Source organism: Eretmochelys imbricata, chromosome 7 (assembly GCF_965152235.1).
Source record: "Eretmochelys imbricata isolate rEreImb1 chromosome 7, rEreImb1.hap1, whole genome shotgun sequence".
Lineage (NCBI taxonomy): Eukaryota > Metazoa > Chordata > Testudines > Cheloniidae > Eretmochelys > Eretmochelys imbricata.
Genome location: NC_135578.1, coordinates 94,510,518 through 94,529,955, shown reverse-complemented (window position 1 = coordinate 94,529,955; position 19,438 = coordinate 94,510,518).

Genomic DNA, 19,438 nt, shown 5'->3' with positions numbered 1-19,438 from the left:
TCCACCTTTGGGACCTATGCCCCTTTCTGTGGTTGTCCCACTACTTCAGGAGAGAGAAATACTGCCCAAAAAGGTGGTGTGGGAGGTACTGCTGCTGCTGCCGTTTCTGACTGCCATAATGGTGTCTTTGCACTACCAGCATATACCTCCCCAAGGAACATAGGGTAGCCCTAGAATCCTTGAAGGAGTGTAAAGTTTCATCTGAAAAGAGCACTTTACCATCAATGGGCAGGTCCTCTTTAGCCAGCTCCCTGCTGCATGTCGGGAGAAATGCCTGAATGCAGCCAGGACGCCCTGCTCATGGTTACCGCTGATGTCATCACTCTGGCCGAAGTGTCTGCCATGTCTAGCACGGACTGTAGCAATGTCTTGGCCACCAAGCAGCCTTCAGTAGTAAATGCCTGAAATTCCTCCCTGCAGGTTTCAGGCAGCTTGTTTCAAGATTTAGACATTACCACCCAAGTCACAAAATCGTATTTGGACAGCAGCACCTAGATTCATAGATATTAAGGTTAGAAGGGACCATTACGATCATCTAGTCTGACCTCCTGCACAATGCAGACCACAGAATCTCACCCACCCACTCCTGCGAAAAACCTCTCACCTATGTCTGAGCTATTGAAGTCCTCAAATCGTGGTTTAAAGACTTCAAGGAGCAGAGAATCCTCCAGCAAGTGGCACATGCCCCATGCTACAGAGGAAGGCAAAAAACCTCCAGGGCCTCTTCCAATTCCTTCCCGACCCCAGATATGGCGATCAGCTAAACCCTGAGCATATGGACAAGATTCACCAGCCAGATACTACAGAAAATTCTTTCCTGGGTAACTTAGATCCCACCCCATCTAACATCCCATCACAGGCAATTGGGCTTGTCATAAATATAAAGGGAAGGGTAAACACCTTTAAATCCCTCCTGGCCAGAGGAAAAACCCTTTCACCTGTAAAGGGTTAAGAAGCTAAGACAACCTCGCTGGTACCTGACTAAAATGACCAATGAGGAGATAAGATACTTTCAAAGCTGGAGGGTGGGGAGAAACAGAGGGTTCTCTCTGTCTATGTTGTCTTTTGCTGGGACTGGAGCAGGAATGCAGGTCAGAACTCCTGTAAAGAGTTAACAAGCAATCTAGTTAGATATGCATTAGATTCTGTTTTGTTTAAATGGCTGATAAAATTAGCTGTGCTTAATGGAATGTCTATTCCTGTTTGTGTCTTTTTGTAACTTAAGGTTTGGCCTAGAGGGATTCTCTATGTTTTGAATCTGATTACCCTGTAAGGTATTTACCATCCTGATTTTACAGAGGTGATTCTTTTACTTTTTCTTTAATTAAAATTCTTCTTTTAAGAACCTGATTGCTTTTTCATTGTTCTTAAGATCCAAGGATTTGGGTCTGTGTTCACCTATGCAAATTGGTGAGGATTTTTATCAAGCCTTCCCCAGGAAAGGGGGTGTAGGGCTTGGGGGGATTTTTTGGGGGAAAAGACATTTCCAAGTGGGCTCTTTCTCTGTTATATTTGTTAGATGCTTGGTGGTGGCAGCAATAAGGTCCAGGGACAAAAGATAAAATAATTTGTACCTTCGGGAAGTTTTAACCTAAGCTGGTAAAAATAAGCTTAGGGGGGTTTTCATTCAGGTCCCCACATCTGTACCGTAGAGTTCAGAGTGGGGAAGGAACCTTGACAAGGCCTATTTACCATGAATATTTAAAGATCAATTAATTGCCAAAATCATGTTATCCCATCATACCATCTCCTCCATAAACTTATCGAGTCTAATCTTAGAGCCAGATAAGTCTTTTGCCCCCACTGCTTCCCTTGGAAGGCTATTCCAAAACTTCACTCCTCTGATGATTAGAAACCTTTGTCTAATTTCAAGTCTAAACTTCCCAATGGCCAGTTTATATCCATTTGTTCTTGTGTCCACATTGGTACTGAGCTTAAATAATTCCTCTCCCTCTCCGGTATTTATCCCTCGGACATATTTATAGAGAGCAACCATATCTCCCCTCAACCTTCTTTTGGTTAGGCTAAACAAGCCAAGCTCCTTGAGTCTCCTTTCATAAGACAGGTTTTCCATTCCTCGGATCATTCTAGTAGCCCTTCTCTGTACCTGTTCCAGTTTGAATTCATCCTTCTTAAACATGGGAGACCAGAACTGCAAACAGTATTCCAGGTGAGGTCTCACCAGTGCCTTGTATAACGGTACTAAAACCTCCTTATTTCTACTGGAAATACCTCTCCTGATGCATCCCAAGACCGCATTAGCTTTTTTCACGGCCATATCACATTGGCGGCTCATAGTCATCCTATGATCAACCAACACTCCAAGGTCCTTCTCCTCCTCCGTTACTTCTAATTGATGCGTCCCCAGCTTATAACTAAAATTCTTGTTATTAATCCCTAAATGCATAACCTTACACTTCTCACTATTAAATTTAATCCTATTACTATTATTCCAGTTTACAAGGTCATCCAAATCTTCCTGTATGATATCCCGGTCTCTCTCTAAATTGGCAATACCTCCCAGCTTTGTATCATCCGCAAACTTTATTAGCACACTTCCACTTTTTGTGCCGAAGTCAGTAATAAAAAGATTAAATAAGTTTGGTCCCAAAACTGATCCCTGAGGAACTCCACAGGTAACCTCCCTCCAGCCTGACAGTTCACCTTTCAGTAGGACCCGCTGTAGTCTCCCTGTTAACCAATTCCTTATCCACCTTTCAATTTTCATATTGATCCCCATCTTTTCCAATTTAACTAATAATTCCCCATGTGGCACGGTATCAAATGCCTTACTGAAATCTAGGTAAATTAGATCCACTGCGTTTCCTTTGTCTAAAAAATCTGTTACTTTCTCAAAGAAGGAGATCAGGTTGGTTTGGCACGATCTACCTTTTGTAAAACCAAGTTGTATTTTGTCCCATTTACCATTAACCTCAATGTCCTTAACTACTTTCTCCTTCAAAACTTTTTCCAAGACCTTGCATACTACAGATGTCAAACTAACAGGCCTGTAGTTACCCGGATTACTTGTTTTTCTTTTCTTAAAAATAGGAACTATGTTAGCAATTCTCCAATCATATGGTACAACCCCTGACTTTACAGTTTCATTAAAAATTCTTGCTAATGGGCTTGCAATTTCATGTGCCAATTCCTTTAATATTCTTGGATGAAGATTATCTGGACTCCCCGATTTAGTCCCATTAAGCTGTTTGAGTTTCACTTCTACCTCAGATATGGTAATATCTACCTCCATATCCTCATTCTCATTTGTCATGCTACCATTCTCCCTAAGATACTCTTTAACCTTATTAAAGACTGAGGCAAAGTATTTGTTTAGATATTGGGCCATGTCTAAATTATCCTTAACCTGCACTCCATCCTCAGTGTTTAGCAGTCCCACTTCTTCTTTCTTTGTTTTCTTCTTATTTATATGGCTATAGAACCTTTTACTATTGGTTTTAATTCCCTTTGCAAGGTCCAACTCTACTTGACGTTTAGCCTATCTCACTTTATCCCGACATGTTCTGACCTCAATAAGGTAGTTTTCCTTGCTGATCCCTCCCATCTTCCACTCCCTGTATGCTTTCTGCTTTTTCTTAATCACCTCTCTGATATGCTTGCTCATCCAGCTTGGTCTACAACTCCTGCCTATGAATTTTTTCCTCTTTCTTGGGATGCAGGCTTCCGATAGCTTCTACAGCTTTGATTTAAAGTAATCCCAGGCCTCCTCTGCCTTTAGATCCATAAGTTCTTCAGTCCAATCTACTTCCCTAACTAATTTCCTTAATTTTTGAAAGTCAGCTCCTTTTGAAATCAAAAACCCTAGTTGCAGATTTATTTTTGTTAATCCTTCCATTCAGTTTGAACTGAATTAGCTCATGATCACTTGAACCAAGATTGTCCCCTACAACCATTTCTTCTATGAGGTCCTCACTACTCACCAAAACCAAATCTCAAATGGCATCCCCTCTAGTCGGTTCAGCAACTACTTGATGAAGGAATCCATCAGCTATCGCATCTAGGAAAATGTGAGCCCTATTATTATTACTAGCACTCATCCTCCAGTCTATATCTGGGAAGTTAAAGTCTCCCATGATCACGCAGTTTCCATTAGTATTTACTTCATTAAAAACATTAAAGAGGGCTCTATCCATATCCAAATTAGATCCCGGAGGTCTATAGCACACCCCAAGCACTGTCCCAGGGGAGGCTCTAGTAGTTTTCTTCCCCAATGTAATTTTTGCCCAGACGGACTCTGTCTTATCCATTCCATCGCTTCTTATTTCTTTACATTCTACCTCATCATTGATATACAATACTACTCCACCACCTTTACCTTTATTTCTGTCTTTCCTAAACAGCACATACCCTTCAATACCCATAGTCCAGTCATGACTACTATTCCACCATGTTTCTGTTATCCCTATAATATCTGGTTTCACTTCCTGCCCCAGTATCATAGAATCATAGAATATCAGGGTTGGAAGGGACCTCAGGAGGTCACCTAGTCCAACCCCCTGCTCAAAGCAGGTCCAACACCAACTAAATCATTGTCAAGCCTGACCTTAAAAACTTCTAAGGAAGGAGATTCCACCACCTCCCTAGGTAATGCATTCCAGTGTTTCACCACCCTCCTAGCGAAAAAGTTTTCCTAATATCCAACCTAAATCTCCCCCACTGAATCTTGAGACCATTACTCCTTGTTCTGTCATCTGCTACCACTGAGAACAATCTAGAGCCATCCTCTTTGGAACCCCCTTTCAGGTAGTTGAAAGCAGTTATCAAATCCATCCTCATTCTTCTCTTCTGCAGACTAAACATCCCCAGTTCCCTCAGCCTCTCCTCATAACTCATGTGTTCCAGTCCCCTAATCATTTTTCTTGCCCTCCGCTGGACTCTCTTCAATTTTTCCACATCCTTCTTTTAGTGTGGGGCCCAAAACTGGACACAGTACTCCAGATGAGGCCTCACCAGTGTCGAATAGAGAGGAATGATCACGTCCCTCGATCTGCTGGCAATGCCCCTACTTATACATCCCAAAATTACATTGGCCTTCTTGGCAACAAGGGCACGCTGTTAGCTCTAGTTCCTCCATTTTGTTACCTAGGCTTCTCGCATTGGTGTACAAACATCTTAATTTTTGCTGTTTGGCCTCGCTCACATTCTATACCCGATTAGGCATGGTCGTTCTACAGCCAGTATAACCTATTAGACTGGTATCCACACTGCCCTTCCTCCTTATATCCATTCTCCTACCCATGGCTGTGTCCTTTCTTACTTCGTTTTCTTCCCTCTCAATGCTAAAATCCGGCGTGGAGATTACCTGGCCATCTCCCAGCCATCTCCCCCAGATTCCTAATTTAAAGCTCTCTTAATCAGTTGTGCCAGCCTCCATCCTAGAAGTCTGTTTCCTTCCCTACTTAGATGAAGTCCATCCCGAGAGAACTGTTCTCTGTCCATGAATGCCTCCCAGTGGCCATACATCCCAAAGCCCTCCTTATAGCACCACTGCCTAAGCCATCTGTTGATAGTCATAATCTTGTCACACCTTTGTTGCCCTTCTTTAGGAACAGGCAGAATCCCACTGAAGATCACCTGAGCCTTGATTTCCTTAAGCGTCTTCCCCAGCCTAGCGTAGTCTCCCTTAATACTTTCCGGCCAGAATCTAGCCGTATCATTTGTTCCCACATGAAGGATAATTAGGGGATTCTTTCCCTCTCCCTTTAGGATCCTTTTCAACCTCAGGTCTACATCCCATATCTTAGCACCTGGAAGACAGCACACCCTTCTATTCTCTGGATCAGCTCTGGTTACAGGCCTGTCTATTCTTCTCAGTAAAGAGTCCCCGATCACATAGACCTGCCTTTTCCTGGTGACAGTGCTATTCTCCAGTCTGGTTTACAATCCACATTTGCAGGGGAAAGGAGGTATAGATCTTTCTACCCATTAAGTCCTTTCTCTTAGAGTTTTGTCCTTAGGAGTGGATTTAAATCTGCCCTGCTGAGCTCTGTTATTCACTGCAGCTACAACAAGGGAATTAGGAGCCAGGAGGGAGTAAAAATCCTCAAATCCCTACATTGGTACAAGTAACATTTCTCTAAATGCTTCAGCGTAGGAAACACCAAAGCTGGAATTCTCCAAAGAACCTTTGCAGGCTGCAGGAGTGCATCATTAATGGGGAGGGCCACTCTCCCTGGAGCAGACAGCTGCAGAATGTCTAGCAAGTGATGGGTATTTTCCTGCAAGAACTCCATCTGGATGCCCAAGGAATCAGCCACATGCTGCAAGAGGTCGTGCTGGCCCTTGAAGTCCTCAGGCACTGAGTGGGAGGAAGAGCCAGGCACTGCTGAATCGTCCAGGGTATGCAGTCACTGCAACCATACTGGTGCACCTGGACTGTTCAATTCCGGAGGCTCCGCAAGGGGGAAGGTCAACTGGTTTCAGCATTTGCTACGCATTGACAGCCCCAGCCACCAACATGCCTGATGATCTCACCTTGGTTGGAGTGAGATAAGGAGTGCAACCTCCATGATTGAGGAGCATTCCGCGGATTACATGGGGGCCACTGAGCATAAGAGTTGGGCATTGGTGGCCAGTGGGTGTCAGGCTAGGGGCCCGTCTGACCTGTGTGAAGAGTGCCAATCTCAGTACCCGTGTTGCTCCATGAACAGCCCCCAATGTGGGCCAGGTGATGGAGAGCAGGAGGATCCCGACATGGATGTTGTGGAGTCTTGGGTCTCTGGGGATAAGGGAGGTGCCAGACCCAGGATGCAAGCTACCAGTCCAACTCATTTGTCGTATGGGGGGAGGGGGTTCCAAAGGTGAAAAGAGTACTGAAGTCAGTAACAGTGCCAATGCAGCCAAAGTGGAGGGTGGAGAATGTCACTTGACCTCACACAACTGATATTGCCTTTCAGGGGGAAGCCATGTTAGTCTGTATCCACAAAAACAACAAGGAGTCCGGTAGCACTTTAAAGACTAACAGATTTATTTGGGCATAAGCTTCTGTGGGTAAAAAAAACACTTCTTCAGATGCAGGGAGTGAAAATTATAGATGCAGACATTATATACTGACACATGAAGAGAAGGGAGTTACCTCACAAGTGGAGAACCAGTGTTGACAGGTCCAATTCGATCAGGGTGGATGTGATCCACTCCCAATAATTGATGAGGAGGTGTCAATTCCAGGAGAGCCAAAGCTGCTTTTGTAGTGAGCCAGCCATGCCCAGTCCCTATTCAAGCCCAGATTAATCGTGTTAAATTTGCAAATGAATTTTAGTTCTGCAGTTTCTCTTTGAAGTCTGTTTCTGAAGTTTTTTTTGTTCAAGTGTGGCTACTTTTAAATCTGTTATAGAATGTCCAGGAAGATTGAAGTGTTCACAGATTGTGTGAAGTTCACTGGTGCTGACGAGGTCCCCTGTGCTGAGCCAGGCACCAGCTTCACTCCTGCAGTTTGTGGCAGGGAATACCGGGATGCGGTGCTAACAGACCCGAAGGTTCAGCACCCCATCCAGAGAGTTCCAGCAATTTGTGGATGCCATAATCCTGCCAAAGTCTTGGACTAAACGAGAACTCAGGACAGAACGGCGGAGGATGCTCACCACCCCTGTCATAAATATAAGGGGAAGGGTGACCACCTTTCTGTATACAGTGCTATAAAATCCCTCCTGGCCAGAGGCAACATCCTGTTACCTGTAAAGGGTTAAGAAGCTCAGCTAACCTGGCTGGCACCTGACGCAAAGGACCAATAAGGGAACAAGATACTTTGAAATCTTGGGGTGGGGTGGGGGAAGGCTTTTGTTTGTGCTATTTGTTTACGTGTTTGTTCTCTCTTGGGACTGAGAGACGCCAGACAGAAATTCATCTTCTCCAACCCATCCTAATCCAAGTCTCCAACGTTGCAACCAGTATAGGTAAGCCAGGCAAGGTGGATTAGTTTATCTTTTGTTTGATGTGAATTTTCCCTGTGTTAAGGGGGAGGTTTATTCCTGTTTTCTGTAACTTTAAGGTTTTGCCCAGAGGGGATCCTCTGTGTTTTGAATCTGAATACCCTGTAAAGTATTTTCCATCCTGATTTTACAGAGGTGATTCTTTTACCTTTTCTTTAATTAAAATTCTTCTTTTAAGAACCTGATTGGTTTTTCATTTTTCTTAAGATCCAAGGGTTTGGGTCTGTGTTCATCTGTACAAATTGGTGAGGATTATTATCAAGCCTTCCCCAGGAAAGGGGGTGTAGGGCTTGGGGGGATATTTTGGGGAAAGATGTCTCCAAGTGGTCTCTTTCCCTGTTCTTTGTTTAAAACGCTTGGTGGTGGCAGCATACTGTTCAAGGAAAAGGCAAAGTTTGTACCTTGGGGAAGTTTTTTACGTAAGCTGGTAAGAATAAGCTTAGGGGGTCTTTCATGCTGGTCCCCACATCTGTACCCTAGAGTTCAGAGTGGGAAAGGAACCCTGACAACCCCAAATATGCCAGTGGTGTGGAAACAGTCAGTGCTGGCATCATTGTTGTCTGTTCCGGCCTCAACAGATACCTCAGGGCCAGAACTGGAGTCAAGGCTACAGGGCCTCACATCCCTACATGGTACCAGAGAGTGATTGGCAGGATCTTCTCCATCCCACATGCCAGCAGTCATGCTCTGCTGATCCATCCTTCCTGGTGGAGGAAGAAGTCTCCACAAGGCCTGGAAGGGTCTTGATTGGACTTGAGACCTTTTTTTGGCGCACTCAATGGAGAGTGGCTTCTCTGGAGAGGTCCCGGCTCCAGAGCATGAGATGGTACTACTCGCGGTATCACTGACATAGCCTGAGGGTGACTTTCAGTCTGACACAGGCCTTGGTGCCGAAACAGATCTCCTGGCCTGTTCCAGAAGGTGCTGCTCCAGGTGACTGTTTCTAGCTATCTGAGTCTACTTTGTGAACAATTTACAAATTGAACACCATTCTTTGGCATGAGCCTTGCCCAAGCAAAGCAAGTACCTCATGTGGGGAGCATCATTAGGGATCTCTGCTATGATGGACAAAGTTTGAACCCTGGTGATGCCCTCACCAGAGAAAAAATTAACTAAGCTAACTAACACTAACTCAAAAAATGAGAGGAATTGTGAGGTTAAGAACCACACAGAGCTCTAACTCCAGCCATGGGCAGTAAGAAGGAACTGAGAGGAGATCACTGCTGCCTCATAGCCAGAGGAGTAGCTATGGCCACGAGGTGCAAACACTTCCCTCTATGGGTACTGCTAGGCAAATTATCTGACCCTGATGAGCTGGGCGCACCTATACCTAAGTGGAATACACCGCTGCATCTGCCAAAAGGAGGAGGTAGGCTTCTCAGGATTGCCCAGAGGCAGTAGCTACAGCTTACAATATGCAATTTAATTATTAGAGGCCACTTATGCAAGAAAAGGCAGTTTCAGGAGCTAGACGGAAAGCTACTAACTACACTTCTAAATTCTAGCAAAAATGAGGATACAAGAGCTTGGGGATTGAATAGGAACATTTAAAAGATCAAAGAAAAAGTGTTGTAGTCTTGTCCTGCTCCAATTGTTCCTCTTGTTCTCAGTGGAAAGATCATGGTGACCCATCTAACCTCAAGCATCACTTTAAAAGGTGAAACCAAGAACAATTTAACATAGTGCCTGTTAGGAAAGTGATTTTAAGGAACAATTGGCCTACGCCTGAGATGCAGGACTGCAGCTGCTGTATGAACAGCAGACAAAATTCACTTTTCTGCAACTAGTCCTTTATGATGTCTCAGAAAACTATTAGCAAAAGGCTTAACTGCAGGAGTGATGTCCCCCCACTTTTGACACAGTCCATCATGCTATACACCATACCTTGGAGCCCAGCCTAATGGGATGGGGATAGGGTCTGAGGCATTTTTGTCACATCACAGACGAGTGGTCTGACAGATTTATAGGATTCAACATATCCAAGCATTTCCTTTTCCTTCTGGTCTTTCAAGACCGTTTAATTTCACTAGGGATTATCTTTCTGCAACCTTAAATGCAACAACAAATTAGACACACATTTACTGAGTTATATAATGGGCATATAGATTTACTTATTCAGCAAAATCAGTTTATAGAGTCTCACTTTAACTAGCAAAAAGTGGTTTATTTGAAAACTCTAGTGATTTTTGACCAGTTGTTCACATACAAAAATGCCTTTTTTTTTTTATAAGTAGTAGCGGTACAGGTTTCAGCAGCCGTTTTACAGAACGAAGGAGACAGCTTTTGCACTGAGTGTTCTTAGCGCAGTTGGACTTCTTCGGCACAAAACATTTCTAAACTGTTGACTAATCGTTAGGAAAACTTGCATCCTAGAATCAGCAGGGTGAACTCTTTATATATAAAGACAATGTTTGGGCCTGACAAAAACATTACTTTTGAGTAAGGCTACGTTTTAGTCACCGGTATTTTTAGTAAAAGTCATGGGCAGGGCATGGGCAGTAAACAAAAATTCACGGCCTGGAACCGGTCTATGATTTGTACTATACACCCCTAACTAAAACTTGGGCTGGGGGTGCGTGGGGGTGTGGTCTGGGGGCACAACAAGTGCTGGGGGCATGGCCTGGGACCCCCACTGGTGCTGGGAGGGTGGGTGAGCCGTAGCTTGCAGCCTGGGACCCCTGCTGGTGCTAAGGGAGGGTGGAAGGGCTGGTAGGCTGCCTAGCCAGCTCCATACAGCTCCTCAGAAATAGCCAGCATGTCCCTACAGCTCCTAGGGGAGGGAAGGCCGGGGGGCTCCATGCGCTCCCCTGCCACAAGCTCCGGCTCTGCAGCTCCCATTGGCTGGGAACTGCAGCCAGTGGGAGCAGCAGGGAGCAATGCCTGCAAGCAGGTGCAGGGCGTAGAGCCCCCTGGCCCCTCTGTCTAGAAGATGCAGGGACATGCTGGCTGCTTCCGGGGAGCCCCCTCCCCAAGCTAAGCACTGCCCCAAACCCTTGACCCAGCCCTGATCCCCCTCCCATACCCAAACTGCTGCTGCTGGACCAGGGGCTGCCCAAGTGTTCAGGCAGCCTCTGAGCCAGCTGTACCAGCCACTGCAAAAGTCACGGAATCTGAGACTTTCATGACAGACACGCAGCTTTTCTTATGAGTGGTGGGGCAGTGCTTTCATTATTCAGCAGCAATGGCTGGAAAATTCCTTCTTCAATGCTTGTTCCTGACTCTAAATATTCTCGAACACCTCAGCTATGTACTGATTTATTTTTCTCCTTTTTATATATTTTCTGCAGTTTGTTTGTATTGTCATTTCCTAAATACATTACCGCATACTTTCTTCTGCACTTCAAGTCCCTGCTGTGGTTTCTGGTGTCCTCCAGGGCTTTCTCCAGCAAATCACTAGTATGTATTATGACAGGTTTCAGAGTAACAGCCGTGTTAGTCTGTATTCGCAAAAAGAAAAGGAGTACTTGTGGCACCTTAGAGACTAACCAATTTATTTGAGCATGAGCTTTCGTGAGCTATAGCTCACTTCATCAGATGCATACAGTCTCTAATGTAGTCAAGTATCAATTCATTTGCTTAGTGAAGCAGCATATGCAGCTAATTATAAAAGCTAAGAAAAAAGCTATTAAGCCCCATTAACCCCCTTAATTCAGAGGGTTTAAGGAGGTTCCAAGGCACATATTTCCCTTCTGCACAGCAAAGATCTAGAAAAATCGTACTTTGCTTCTGGTCCTTTAAAACTTCTCGGATACTCTGATCTCTAGCTTGTTCCAGCTCCAGCCAGGACAGGAGGAAAAAAAAAAAAAGTAAGAATGGACCCTCTGTACAATTCTCTCTCTCTCACACACACACTCACAAAATTTCCCTCAGACTTTTATTGCTTCCCCTCCCAAGCTTTTTAATCTTTAAACCACCTTGTTTGTTTCTGTTACAGTATGCATAAAGTGCTCTTAATCTCTTATCTGGGGACGTTCGTTAGTGAGGCAGGAGCAGTCCCATAAGTAAGCTGCGCACACTTTTCCCTTCGGTGCGGTAATTGTTAATTTGTGAAAGTCTTAAACACAGTTAAACAAAGTAGGTCATTGATCAGAGAGAGCAGTGGGTTAGGCAGCTCCTAAACAGAATGAGTTTAGATAAACTGTTTTATGGCTGTGTAAATAAAAGTAACCAAAGTAGGCTGAAAAGTCTGACTAAATCTAAAGCAACAGGGAAGTCAGATACTAGAGTGACAAGCTGGGCTGACATTCCAGATGAAATGCTGGCCGTACTGTAGTCAATTAGAGCTTTGTCATGGATTTAAATGGACTAACTCCATCCTTTAGGCACTGTTTTGTGCTTAAGTATTACACATATTTCTAACTAGTAGGTGATCTTACATCCCTGAATATAGGTTGCCAACTTGGTAATATTTAAAAACTGGACACTCCAGCAGAGTGCCAAAACCTTCCCTGCCCCCTCTCTTTCCCCTGAGGCCCCAGCCCCACCCCTATCCACTCCTCTTCCCTGCTCCACCCTGTTGATTGCTTCTTTCCCCTTCTCCCCCTACTCCAGGTCAGGAGGGACTTGCCTGCAGAGCCGGAAACGGGAACTGCAGCCACCTGACACAAGTAGGAGGCAGCCCCAGCTGAGTGGGGCTAGTGCAGGTGATGACCCAGCACCTCCCCCACCACCAGTAACTGGACATTGGGTGTCCGGTCAGTAGATCAGGCTGGACACTGTTTGGTCCCCTTTTTGACCAGACTTTCCAGTCAAAAAACAGGCACCTGGCCACCTACATGTGTACGAGGATTTTACACATGGATATTTCTACGGTATGTTGTCCAGAGGACTTGTATCGTTGGCCATATAGTAATAATCTATAGCTGCTCTACATTCTCATTTCATAAGGGATTAAATTCTTTGGATTTCCTTTGTTTGCGCACACAACTGCAGAAGAAAATTTAGCACAGCAAGCAACAAAATTAAGTGGTACAAACAGACAAGTTTGAGAGTAAAATAGTTCAGTTTTGAGCTACCCAAGGATTGAGCAGGAGAGATTTAAAAAAAATTCTAAAATTAAGACATACCATTTTGATAGTGTCTTTTAAAATACAATGAAGATTAAATTGTTAAAACTTTGCCCATTAATCCTAGATGCAATTTACTCCTGAAGATGACAACTTCAGATTTTCCATTTCAAATAGTTGCTGAGGAAGACTCCCTAGCACAGAATGTCATTGTTTGCTCCCTAACGCCCAATATTCAACCCTAGTTTTGGCCTGAAATTTAGGTCACTATTTGCTTTTCTGTGTACAGCCTGTTTGCTGCAATATGTACTGCACATTAGGAAGGGTTAGTTAGTTTCTGAACCCAGTTTTAGCCTTCTGAGAATTTCCTAACTGATTTTGGTTTGAGGCAGATCATTCATATACCTTTCTGTAATTTGATAGAATTAGATAAAGTACTGCCCCTAACTTCATAAAACTGTAAAACAAAGATCCTGGAGGAAAGATGAGATCATGGGTTTGTACCTTAGCTATGAGTTCTTGGCTGTATTTGGCTGAATTACTTTACTGGGCAATTGCAAATTGCAGTTTTCCAGTGACTTGCTAAACCTTTACAAGCTAAAATCTCTGACGCTCTTGTCCACACTGTGCATGCTGCAGCTCAGGGTTGAGCAGGACTTTACCTGCATTTGTAGCTCTGGGCTGCTCCAGGCCTTCCGAGATCCTGACACCAGAACAGAGGAGGGAGGTGCTATCTCTTATGCTCTCAGTGACGCACTCCCGCTGGGCCCAGGCAGCATGGAGGAGGAAGCTGCCTGATACGAATACAGAGAGGACAGGAGCTGGGCAAGGGGAGTAGATCAGGAGAAGAAACTGGGTATGTGACTGGGACTGGAGGCTGTTGGTAGCAGGCTGGGGAAAAATGGGAGGCAGTAGGTGTGGGGTGGAGGGAAGAACACCTATAGCTCACCCCACTTGGGACAGGGAAGAAGAGAACCCCACTGAAGCTGGTTCCCCACACTTGGGATTATAAAGAATCCCTGGAATTGCAGAGGGAGCAGTGGTGTGCTGAAGGGCAAATTTGGGAGGGGTGGGAAGAATTAATTAAAATTTTTGGCAAAAGCTGGAAGCTTTGTACCATCTGGCAGCCAGCAAGAGCTTCTGCAGCTAGGGGCTAGAATCACATTTCTTTAATAAAGTGGGAGAGTTGGCAACATTAATTGTCACACGCACTGTGAAGGAGGGGCAGGAAAAGTTCAGATTACAAAGACAAAAACTATACTCTTCAAAAAAAATTTAATTTTGTTTTTGGGCTAGTCTGCTCATTTTTGAACTTTTAGGATCGGCAATGCTGGGTAAGAGACAGTCATTTTGAGACAAGATGCAACATGTTTATGGGTGACCAGGATAACCGTCAGTGGCAGGAAGGGATGGTTTCAGACTGGCTATATGCTCAGTTTCTACATTTGAGTGGCGTTTCCTTTTAAAATCTAAACAAGATTCACAAAAGTAAAAGTAGTTCCTCCTTGCGACTAGCTGCCCAGCCACTGCTAGCTGGCTGTTTACTATAGATGTAAAGTAAGCATAGCAAAAATGGAAAAGGCAAGGACTAAAGGATTTTGTTTGCACAAAGAAATAGGAGTAGGATGGTTATACCTAAAATGTCTGTGCTTGTTCTCAGGCTAACAGAAAAACGTGAATTAAAAAAAATTCAGATTGTGCCCTTTAAACATCCAACCACTAGTCGTGTCAACACTGACATAATTTCCTACTTTTCCTTTGCTGTCTACACTCTCCTGTATTCTTCCTTTTGACTAGATTTCATTGATCTAACAAGTGATGCTTGTACCCCTCCAGAAGTCATTTCTCTTCATATCTGAGTTTTGAGGCCACGGTATCTTCAAAAGTATCTTTGCCTGTCCTCCAGTTATCTTCAGATTGCATGCAACAAAAAGAAACCAGCTTCTTTTCCGTTGGAAGGATGGTCAACTGTGTTACTGCCCTCCTGCTGCAGTTTTACCTTCATATTAATTTGGCCACAGACATTTCCTTAATCATTTTGTGCACTGCTGAACTTCCTATAATTTTCTTTATTCATGGAATTTTTTGTGCATTTTACTTATTCACAATTTCCAGTTCATGGGTGTGTATTTGTCTACCTCTTGGGCACTCACTAAACTGTCCATATTTAAATCCTTCTTAAAGATCCACTCCTGATAAGTAGTCAACAGTGACTAGTATAAAAATTGACTAGTATAAAAAATAAATAAATCTGTTTTTTGTTCCTCTTCCCCTAACCTCCTTCAACCTATCTGTCCTTAGACTGCAAGTTCCTTGAGATGTTGAATGTTAGGACACCTAGCTCATAGTTGGTGCTACCATAAACAAGTAATACATCAACATCTACCTACTCCAGTATTCAAACAGTTCAGATGGCCAACTGAGTCAGTACAGAAGGAAGCAGTGTGGCCTAGCAGATACTGGGCATCATGAGACCTGGATTTTCCCCCCCAGCACTGACTTGTTGTGTGATTTTATCCCTAGGGGAATTTTTGTTTCTTCTTCCAGGTCGGGGAGAAGAGAAGCAAATGGGTTTTACCATAATTTCATCCTCAGATTATTTGAGGCTCAATATCTTTGTGTCCCCTATTTTTTCCCATGTTAGACTAGATCTGACTAGGCAGCAATATTACAGGAATAACTCTACAAAGTTTCCTCTTTCTGTGTCAGCATCACAGAAAGCTTTTCAGCACTTGGAAGGTCATATCTTCATTAGGGCCCTTCTCTTCCTCGAGCGTTTAAATTGGTCTTGATTTAGGGGCTGGAAAAATCTGGCAACTTTACTACCTACTGTACAAACTAACTACTCACATTGAATCAAACCGACCGCAACAAAAAATAGGTGGTTTTTAATCCAGTAGTTTGTAGGTCCTGGGCAATTTTAACCTTTTTCTGATATTTCGCAGTAACCTCACTCCTGCAGATTAGAAAGAAAATTCCTTATCCAAAAAACTCATTTCCATGGGTTTATTTTGGATATGCTTGTGACTTAAGCTTCCTGTTGTTTGCATGATAATCATCATGTAATGCACCATCCTAAGTGGTATAAATTGCGATGGCCACATTTCTCATGAATGATAAAGCACATAGTATCAGTTTAGAGAAAATAAAATTGATTCTTCTTAATAACACCCATGGAGAAGCAATTAAGAGTCTCCCTGCCTATTTATGTTATTTGGCTTTTACATTTAAATAGGTAGGGAAAGCAGATTTCAGTATTAAGGCCTGGACTGTGGCTTTCCCACAAGAGCCACGAAAGGGGCCATATAAGTCCCTTGGAGGCCTTGTTTATATAAGTAAGCTGACCTGGTGTAACAAATTAGTTTTTAAAAACAGATTTAGGGGGAAATGTTGCATGGATGCTTATGTTGGTTTAGCTTAATCCTAACAGAAATAAACCACTCAAACCAGTGCAAAAGGCTGTGTGAATTTTGGTTTAACTCAAATCACACCTTAAATTAAACTAGTGAAAATGACTCATATAGGCAAGACCGCAGTCGCAACATGGTTCCTGGTTCCTCCTGCTATAGGAGGAAAATCATCTGTGCACACTTATAGATGATACAGATTACTTTCACCAGCTCATCTGCTGGAGTGTTGCAAAGAATGCAGAGTAGCAGCCCCACAGAAACTGCTCTCGCCACTACACTGCTACTGATATTAGCAGGTGAGTAAACCAGGCCACAATGGTACCCTCAATGTCTTATAGAAATGGAGCTTGCTCTTCATGCTGAGGAACATCAGTTACACGCTATTTACCTATCTGCACTTTAGAGCTGACTTATTAAACATATTTTAGCAGAATTCCCCACTCAAATTTAGCTGTGAAGCACACCAAAGCCCTTGGCTTCACTAAGTGCAAAATATTTATTACCAGGATTTCTCAGTTACTGGGGACCAGTCAGAGCTATTAAAAAACCCTCTACTGTATTCTAGAAAGAGCAGTGTCTAGGGGAACATTCCTCTCCCCAGTGTCTGTTCATTATAGGTTTCAAACATTTTCACATAAGAGTATTCTGCTTATCTGGTATCCAAGAGTGAGCCATTTCTTTTCATGTGGCTAAGCAAGGGTACATGCCAGTATAGTCTACCATAATGCATGCCAATGATGCTCAATGCAGTGAGGCAGTAATATAGAACACTCAGCTGGCCCAAGTAAACCAGCCAGGTTTTTGCATACCTTTTCATAATATAGTTATTTATTCCATCTATAATCCTAGCCTGTTTCCAATTAAGTACAATATACACACTGCAGTCATCCTGTAATTTTTAGTGCAGATAACTTTAGCAGGATATTGTGCTGTTCTTATACAATCAACCACAAGAAGGGGGTGACAGAGCCAGAGTAGTGGTTCTTATGTCACTCACTCTTCCTGCTGCTGACATAGCAGGATTTAGGTAGTATTAATGCAGTTCATGTTGCAGCTGGTATAAAATACAACAATCTTCAGGCTGCTTTAACTTAGCACCAGGGGGACCAGCTCTGCACAGAGGCTGCACCAGGATTGAAAGAGTGCAAAGGTGAGTTCACCAGATAGGAACAAGAGTCCCTTCTAAAGAAATATTTTACATTGCTCTAATTGTTTATTTCACTTAATTTTTCCTCCCTCCATCCTTAAAATACAAAGCACAAACTAAATACATAGTAATATAATTGTCTCTTGTTGATCAGTCCAACTTTTAGCACGTGGCTAGTGTGAAGCTACAGACAAAGTAAGTGCAATCAAAATTAAACATCTAATATTTGTTGGCTTCTCTGAATTTATCTCGAGGGTTTTTTTTTGTTTTTGTTTTTTTTGTTTTTTTTAAGAGGTATTTGGGTTAGTATTGTGAAAGAAACTCCTAGAAGTGGTAGGTGATAAAATGAGATCTTTTTCAGGATCTTATAAAACAGACAATTTTACAGCTTCTCACAGAACAGTATTGAAGGTTTTCCCAGTCTCTACAGCACTGGAACATATTGGACAATATTTATTCCAGTCAAAAACTGCCAGACAGGCTTTTCATAAACTACCCTATACTTACCTCTTAGGCATGTTTATAAACTCCATGTTATGGGAGAAATTGGATTTTGTCACATTTTGTGTGCTCCCAAGCATGTTTGACAGAAATAAGTATCAAAAACTTTGAATACTGAAATATACAATCACATTTCTAGGGGAAAACAACTCATTCTGCTTACTTACATTTCTGTGAGGAGATGAAGAAATCTGTTCTGCATGACTCATTTGGTAGCAAAACAAATTTTGTACGAATACAGTTGAATGGTAATTATGTTTTGCCCTTTCAAAAAGCCCTACACCCTTTATACTAATTTCATATGAAGTAAAATTTCTATATTCAGCTTCAATTTAATTAGATTAATGCCTTAATGTTAAATTTAAGAGTGATTTTGGGAGATTTCAGACATGCTCAAATTAACTTACATTTTGAAGGCGAAAGAAAAAGATTAAGTGGAATTCACACCAAAAGAAAAAAAGATAATTGACAAGCATAGTTTTTGTGCATGTGAGCAGGTGTATTTTGCTTAACTAATCAATGTAAAGAGGTTTTTAGTATAAGTTTAATTTTTAAAACCTATCATATATCCCCATAATACATTTCCCAAGCTTTCCTTAGAATATGCAAAGGATGACAAGTGTCAGTACTTCATACAACTAGATTTAATAAGTTGTTATTACAGAAAAAATAAAGTCCAAACTACAAAGTTTAAGCAATAGCAGCATTGAGCTCCATGTTTAGTCACAGTACTGCAGTTCCATACAAGCATTAGTCCAAGCCAAAAAGGTAGAAGCCTTGTTAGGATTACTAGCAAAAACAATCCAAGAAAACATGTAATAAAAGATACAGTACATTTAAAATTAGTTAGCTGAAAAACAAGTACAGAGATCTTAGCTGTGAATACTCTAAAAGTTATGTCCATTATTTTGACAGCAAAATTACAAATATCTAATACTTTATACCCCAACAGAACTACATCCAGGAAAAAATAGCTGAAATGATTATCCCATATTAGCATCCTGGTTTTCTACATGTTGCTAAATTTTGTTTCCATATAAAATTTAAATGTGCCAGAATTACATGATCATTATAGTTCCTGACCAGCTACCCATTTGGGGTATAGAGTAGTTACCAACATGAATATAAAATACTCTGTGGCATGATAGAACACTACAGCAGCTGAGATTGAGAAGAAAGTGTGTCTGGTTTAAAAAAAAAAAAGCTGACATCATACAAACCAGTGTAACAAGCAACTACATACAAGCCAGATTAAACAAAAGAGACATTTGTACAAATCTGTGACTAATCTTTCACTCATATCTTGCAAGTAGAGATGTCACAATACTGAAATATTAACATGGGAGCTTTTCCCAGTTAAGCGTTTTTTTTTAAAAACTACTCTAACAGAGATAGTGAAATCAGCAAGTTATTTGCTAACAGCAT